Raw genomic sequence first — 8,468 nt, 5'->3', positions numbered from 1 at the left:
CTCCTGCCCTCTGGAATGACCTACCCCCCGACCTACGTACAGTTGCGGACCTGCGCCTTTTTCGCCGAGCCCTGAAGGCCCATCTATTCCGTGCGGCCGGCCTGGCGTAGTTTGATTATGTTTTAGTGGGGGTTTTGTATGGGGTGTTTTTAGAACAGGCCTGTTATTTAATTTGATTTTAGCACAGAAACTATTTATTATTGTGGTTTTTAGTATCACCTGTTCACCGCCCTGAGTCCCGTAAGGGAGATAGGGCGGTATATAAATTTAATAAATAAAATAAATAAATAAATAAAGTTAGCACTGGGAGTGACTTGCTCCCAGTGCCTTATATACAACAAGCCCGTCCCGCCCACACCGGACCCCACCCTCACCTGGCCCCACCTGCCACAACAAGCCAGCATTCCCTCTTGCCGTCCAGCTCTGCGGAGCACCTGGATGCTGTCAGGCCCAGCGAGGCGTTTGTCTGGAATGTCAGCGGTCCGGGAAGAATGCAAACAGCCCTATTCGCCTCAAGTGAAGCAGGGCACCTCCTGATGACGTCAGCCGGTCGGGAGGATGGCTCTCAGCCCCAACAGCAGCATGCGGAGCGGGGCGCCTCCCGATGACGTCAGCAGTTCGGGACGGCAGTCGGCCACAATGGCGCCGGGAGCAGCAGAGCAGCAACAGCGAAGTCGGGGCCCTCGCCGGACGGTGGAACGGCACGCAGGCAACGGCCCCAACCGTCCGGATGGGTAGGCCTCGCAGGGCCTGACATTCGGCTCCCCCTACCAAGGGTCCCCCTGGAAAGAAGCACAACAGGGTTAGTGGCTACGTGCCTTTGTGGTTGGATCGGCTGGTGGCCTACCCGGTTTGTGGGGAAATTGCCTATGGTAACTATTGACCAGTCTGGGTGCAAACATGTCTCTGTCCCTTACCCAGGATGCTTCGGATAGGGGATACCCCTTCCAGAGAACGAGGTAATACAGTCCACCCCTCCGCACCCGTGAATCTAAGATCTCCTGGACCTCATATTGTCCTGGGGCAACAGGACCTGGGACCTGGCCAGGGGACACCTCCCCCACTGGCTTCAACAGGCTGACGTGGAACACCGGGTGCACCTTACCGAGGAACCTTGGCAACTGTAACCGTATCGCTACCGGGTTGATGACCTGGGCTATCCGAAAAGGACCAATGAACTTCAGAGCTAGCTTCTTACATGGGACATGAAGTCTTTTATATTTTGTGGACAAATACACAAAATCACCCACTTGGAATGGTTTCTGCATCCTGCGCTTTTTGTCCGCCTGGTGTTTAGCTCCCTCCCCTGCTTTTGTTAAAGCCTTCTTCACCGTATCCCATACCCCCCCACACACGGGCGAACCATTCATCGGCCCGACAGGGTTGGGACCCTTGAGGTCGACACTCCGGTATGGGAACAAACTCTCGACCATATACCACCTGAAAGGGGGTGAATCCAGTGCTGCTATGCACAGCGTTATTGTATGCTACCTCTGCAAACGTCACTAGATCCACCCAGTCTGTCTGCTGGTATGATACGTAACTCCTCAGGTATCTTTCGACTGCGGCGTTGGCCCGTTCCGCCGCCCTGTTGGTGCTGGGGTGGTATGCTGAGCTGAGTCCTTGGGCGGAACCGAGGAATCGGACAAATTCGCGCCAAAACTGGGCTGTAAATTGCACCCCTCGGTCTGAAATGATACGACGTGGTGCCCCATGCAGGCGATAGATGTGTGCCAGGAACATTTTAGCTAGCCTTTTCGCCGATGGTAGCCCCTTGCAGGGGATGAAATGGGCCTGTTTGGAGAACAGGTCAACCACTGTCCATATAACCGTATAACCCCTGACCTCCGGTAACTCTACAATAAAGTCCATAGCAATATCCTGCCATGGCTGATCTGGGTCAGCCACAGACTAGAGCAACCCCATTGGTTTCCCAGGGTACGGTTTGGATTGAGCACAGACATGACAGTTTTTCATGTGGGTTTCAATATCAAGTCTCATCCGGGGCCACCAGAACTGACGCCTGGCGAGATGCAACGTCTTCAGGAATCCAAAGTGACCTGCCTGCTTTGAATCGTGGCATCGGTGGCATACCCGGCTTTGCATCTTCTGCGGAACATACACTTTGGTGCCATACCACGCCAGGCCATCTCGTTGGGTCAGTAAGCCGGGATTGTCCCGTAACCACATGTCCTGCAGGAGGGCTGCTCTTAAATCGTCCTCAAACGACACTGTCCTTGAACATGAACTCAGCTTTGCATTTTCGTTGCCATAAGGGGGCATGATCGCCTGCACCACCTCCTCCCTCTTACTGTCATATTGTGGTAACCTAGACAGAGCATCCGCAAGGAAATTCCTCCCCCCCAGCACATACTTGATTTGAAACCGGAAATGCCGAAAGTATTGTGCCCACCATACATGCTTGGGTGCTAAGCATCTGGGCGTTTGAAGCACCTCCAGGTTTTTATGATCTGTCCATACTTCAAACGGGTGTTTTGCCCCCTCCAGTAGATGTCGCCATGTGGACAGGGCCCACCGCACCGCGAACGCCTCTTTTTCCCAAATCGCCCACCCTCTCAGTATCCGTTAACTTCCGAGAGGTGTAAGCACACAGTTGTAACTTTCCTTGGGCGTTTTGTTGGAGTAGCACTGCCCCCACAGCAACATCACTAGCATCGGCCTGTACGACGAACGGGCGTTCTGGATCGGGATGTAGTAATACAGGTTCCCGTGCGAACAAGGCCTTCAATGACTCAAATGCCCGCTGACAATCAGCTGTCCAAGCTAGGGATTGTCCGGGCCGGGGTTTTGTTGCAGTGGACCGGGTTTGCAACAGGTGTGTTAGGGGCAACGCCACAGTCGCAAAAGAGGGGATAAATTGTCTGTAGAAATTGGCGAAACCCAAAAAACTTTGTAATTGGCGACGTGTTCTTGGTGCCTGCCATTCCAGGACACTCCTCACCTTATTCGGGTCCATTTCCACCCCTGCTGCTGAGATCCGGTACCCCAAGTAATCAAGGCAGGCTTGGTGAAATTCACATTTCGACAGCTTAACAAACAATTGGGCTTGCAGCAGCTTGGCCAACACATCACGTACCAATTGGATGTGTTCCTCCAAGGTTTGGGAATAGATGAGAATATCATCTAGATACACTAGCACCCCGCGGTATAAGTGCTCATGCAATACCCCGTTAATGAGCTGCAAGAACACCGCGGGGGCTCCTTGTAGACCAAAGGGCATTACCTTGAACTGATAACTGCCCAATGGACAGTTGAAAGCCGTCTTCCACTCATCACCTTGCCTTATCCTAACCCTGTAGTAGGCCTCACGGAGATCTAATTTCGTGAATATCTTCCCTTTGGCCAAATGCGCAAGGAGGTCCTTCATAAGTGGTAGGGGGTACATGTGCTCCACACCCACTGCGTTAATCCCCAAAAGTCTACACAGAGCCGGAGACCCCCATCCTCCTTCTCCTGGAACAGAACTGGTGCTGCTATTCGGGAGTGAGCCTGCTGTATAAAACCCCGTGCTAGATTCTTGTCAATGTAATGCCTCAACTCTTGTAGCTCTAGCGGTGTCATAGGATACATCCTGGGTTTTGGCAACATAGCCCCTGGCAATATCTTGATCGCACAATCAGTTGGGCGATGGGGCGGCAGGCTATCACACTCCCGTTCACTGAATACTGCAGCAAGATCATTGTATGCTGCTGGAAAGTTAGGAGCATCTTCCTCCTGAGCCGCCTTGAACCCCTCTGTTCCCTTCTTCGGCTCGTCTGCCTCTGGTCGGGGCGGTTGAGGACCCACTCCCAGCCGTAGGTGATGACACCCTTCAGCCCACCACATAGTTGGAGTCCATTTGTCTAACCAGGCCAACTCCAGGATCACTGCCTCAGTCATAGACGGGACTACTATGAACCGGAGGGTCTCCCAATGTTTACCCATTTCCATCCTTACCGGTTCTGTCACTAACATGGCGGGCCCCCCCAAAAGGGACCCATCTACCTGCTCAAACCGTATGGGGGAAGCCAGTCGGGTCACCCTAATGCCAACCTTCTCTACCACCTCCTTACTGACTAAACAGCGAGTACATCCTGTATCAATCAGGGCTTGGTACTCGCCAGAACGCCCTGTGAGTGGGCTTGTTAATGTGATTGGGATGGCAAAGGGAGCTATGGGTTGACTCACCATGGGGTCCTCTGCTGGGTCTCCATCGTCATACTCCTCCAGACCCGGTGTTGGATCACTTGGGGACCGTTGGGGAGATCCGTCTTCTGCTTGGCGGGCTGCCCTTGACCTTTCCGTGGTCTTCCGTGGTGTAGCCCCTGGCTTGCCGGTGGCGGTTGGTGTGCTGGGCATTGCTGGAACCGAACATTCAGCTACTCGGCCCGGCCGGTTGCACCTGAAACACCTAAACACCGCCCTGGGGGTGGGACTGGGAGCCGGGGTTTGTCTGCTGATGTCTTTTGGCCTCTCAACCACCTGCCGGGGGTTTAGCTATTCGTCTGGTGTTCTCTGGACCTCCCGTAAGCCTGCATCCAGCTCTGTCACTACCCGGAACCACTCTGGGAGTCGGCACAGGATGCCCCTCACCACACATGCCCGGCGTAGTTCTTTGTCTAGGCCAGCCCGGAAGTGGTGGACCAAAAGGCGCTCCGGCCATGACTGAAGTCTCCCGGCAGCCCGTTGGAATTCACGTACGTACTCCCTTGCCGGCCTGCCTCGTTGCCATAACCCCAGTACCTCTGCCTCCGCTCGCTGCACCCGGGAGGGGTCCTCAAACCTGGTCTTCAGGGCGTCCAAAAACAGGGCTATATCAGCCAACTCCCGAGCATGATCACTATATAAATCTGCAGCCCAGGCCGCCGCTTCCCCCTGTAAACTTGCCGTCACAGCCACCACCATCGCCCAATTGGATGGGTACAAAGTAGTAAAACGGTCCAGGTGGCTAAGCACATGGCTCATAAAGATAGCCAGGTGGTCTGGGTCCCCGTCAAACGATACCGTGATAGGAGGTGGGTTCCACAGCACTGCCTGAGGCCAAGGGGCTATTGCTTGTACTCCATACTGAGCCCCGTCCGGGGGCGTAGTGCGACGGCCATCCATTCCCATTCCCCATGGCCCTGAAGAACCTGGCAACTCTCCGGGCTGTCTGGAGGGGTCTGCAACCGGGGCCGCAGCCTGTCGGCCCTCCCGGTGGTACTGCGACCGCTCAACTGAACCAAGTCCCGCAGCAGGTCCTGTCAGGGAAGGATGGCTGCTTGGTGTCAGTCTGAGTTTTGGGCTGGCTAGATGGAACCTGGAAGACTCTGCTGGCAGCCCTAGCCCAGAGACAGCCCTGGGCTGCGATGGTGGCGGTGCAAGGTAGCCCGTTTCCCCAAACTGGTCCCTGAGAACGTCCAGGGTGTATTGTCCTGGAGCAGTGGAGTAGCTCCACTCTTCATCCTCGTCCCCAGTCACGCGTCTCTCCCGCCAACCACTCAATGCAGGTCCTGTACCTGCTACTTGCTGTCTACTCCCCCCAGGGTGTTGCAGAGCAGGACTTAGCCACCACTCCCCCGACGAAGCTGTAGACGCTGACTGCTGGGCCTCAGCTCCTGTATCCACGGGCTGCTGTGCCTTTTCCTTAGGCCGCACCACCGGCTGGGCCTCCTTTGCCTCCCCTACAGATGGGACCTCAGGCTGGCCTGTTGGGTCAAGTGGCTCCTTTACTGGTGAGGCGCCTTGCGTCCCCTCTGCCATTCCTTCTCACTATCAGGAACCAAGGAGGGACCAAAACAGGTTGGGAGGTTTAAGTTGAGTGCTAACTTACTGTTAGAACGTCCTATTTGAGCTCCACAGAAACTGTTCTGTCCCCCGTCGGACACCCACACCCAAACAGCCAGCCAAGGGTTAAAGAACTTCTCCACACTCCAATCCACAGATAAGAAAACTTGGCAGCAGCTCCGTAGCTGCCTGCCAAGACTTTTACTCAGAGAACAAAAAACAATACACACAGTTAGAAAATTAAGTCCACAGCAAACTACTTCGCCAGAGATTCAGCTTTGTCCGTCACAGAGTCCAAATGGCCACCACCTCCCTTTTATANTGGCCAATCTCAGAAACACCTGGCTCCTGGCCAATCTCAGAACCACCTGGCTCCTGGTCAATCTCTTCTCCGTCGGGAGACACCTGAGGCATTGCCAAAGAGGAGGGTCCTGGAGAGGGAGGCCTGGCCATCTCCTCTCCTTCATGTTCGGAGCCTTCTTCCTCCGATAAGAGGGGCTCACAAGACGGAGCCACAACAGAAAGCCAGAAAACAGGAACGCTGAACAACCAAAAGCTTTTATTCGCCATAAGGAAACAAAGTTAGCACTGGGAGTGACTTGCTCCCAGTGCCTTATATACAACAAGCCCGTCCCACCCACACCGGACCCCACCCTCACCTGGCCCCACCCCCCGCAACAAGCCAGCATTCCCTCTTGCCGTCCAGCTCTGCTGAGCACCTGGACGCTGTCAGGCCCAGCGAGGCGTTTGTCCGGAATGTCAGCGGTCCGGGAAGAATGCAAACAGCCCTATTCGCCTCAAGTGAAGCAGGGCACCTCCTGATGACATCAGCCGGTCGGGAGGACGGCTCTCAGCCCCAACAGCAGCATGCGGAGCAGGGCACCTCCCGATGACATCAGCAGTTTGGGACGGCGGTCGGCCACAATGGCGCCGGGAGCAGCAGAGCAGCAACAGCGAAGTCGGGGCCCTCGCCGGACGGTGGAAGGGCACGCAGGCAACGGCCCCAACCGTCCGGATTGGTAGGCCTCGCAGGGCCTGACACTCGTGGGAAAAAAAGATCTTGCAAAGTTGGAATTGATTGATTGAACTTTTTAGTCCCACCCAGTTACCACCGCAGCCACGCCCAGCCAATGGGCCACACCCACCCAATGGGCCACACCCACCCGGCACCCGACGATGCATCAGTGGATTTGGGTTGCAGTTTGGGCACTTGGTCTCTAAAAGGTTCGCCATCACTGCGATAGAATTTAGAGGAAAACAACTAGTTGTTCTTAAACAAACCCCTAGAAGGGTAAGAGATTTAAGAAGGCGTATCAACATATAACATCTAAACTAACAAGACAAAATATTAACTTCAGGTGGCTGACACCGGAAGGCATTAGATAATTGGCAGGATTTATGGGAAAGGAATAGGAAGCTCACACTAGCTACTGCGTACAAAGAAAATTTATACAAGATGTTTTATAGGTGGTACCTTCCCCCTGTGAGATTAGCCAAAATGGACAAAAAGACCTCACCAAAATGTTGGAAATGTAAAGAATCGCTAGGGACCTATTACCATATGTGGTGGGAATGTTCAAAAGCACAAAAATTTTGGCATTTAATAAAACAGTGGTTAGAAGAAATACTAATGCAGAACATTCAGCTAAAACCAGAACTCTTTTTGCTGGGTATCACTAAAGATAGATATAATAAAGGATCCTTATACCTATTATTACACATGCTAACAGCAGCAAGATTAGTCTTTGCACAGAGATGGAAAGACAGTGAGACACCCTCAGAAGAAGAGGTAATAAATAAGATTTTATCCTGTGCTGAAATGGATAGGTTGATGTTAGAACTTAAGGATAAGAGTGAAACAGATTACTACGAAATCTGGAACAAATTGTATGATTGGCTGGGGAAAAATAGAGGGAAAAACGCTCCGATTCAGCGAAACACATTGATCAAGCATGATACTGATTAAAGGGAAAATATTTAAATATTAAAGTGAAAATTAAGAATATTGATGACGGGAACTATCAGAGAGAATATCTATAGGGAAAAAAAGAAAAAAAACATTTGTGTGAATACGTGGATTATGGATTATAGATATTAATTGTTGACGATTTTCCTTTGTAAATGTAAGCCAGGCAAACACACTGTTAATCAAATATTATGTGATTTATGTTTTAAAAACCAATAAAGTTTATTAAAAAAAAGATTTTTAAAAAGATCAAAAGGACGAAGGGGGAAACCTGCTTCCCTTTTCAAAAGAAAGGCCACAACCTTGCCTACCTTCCAGGATTGGTGTTGTGGAGAAAGAAAATGGGAAAAGAAACCACTATTGCATTGCCTGTAGGAAAAGCAGGATAAACTCAAAGAAAGAGACAAACTGAGAGTCATCAAGGGCACCAAAGTGAGGCAAGGACAGCTGAGAAGCCACAATACCATTAATTATTCCATGCCACAATTAGGTCACCAAAAAAATGAGAGCCAGTTTGGTCTAGTGCAGTGGTGGCGAACCTATGGCACGGGTGCCAGAGGCGGTACTCGGAGCCCTCTCTGTGGGCACACGTGCCGTTGCCCCAGCCTTGCCTCCCCCCGTGACCCCCTCCACACCAGCAGCCCCCCTGGAGGAGAGTCGCCCCCGAGCGTGGTCCACATGGAGCAGTGCAGCCAAGGACATGGCAGCCAGACAGTGTAGACAAGACTCTGCCCTC

This window comes from Protobothrops mucrosquamatus, unplaced genomic scaffold, assembly GCF_001527695.2.
Source record: "Protobothrops mucrosquamatus isolate PMUCROS unplaced genomic scaffold, P.Mucros_1.0 scaffold2824, whole genome shotgun sequence".
NCBI lineage: Eukaryota > Metazoa > Chordata > Lepidosauria > Squamata > Viperidae > Protobothrops > Protobothrops mucrosquamatus.
This window is presented reverse-complemented; position numbering follows the sequence as displayed.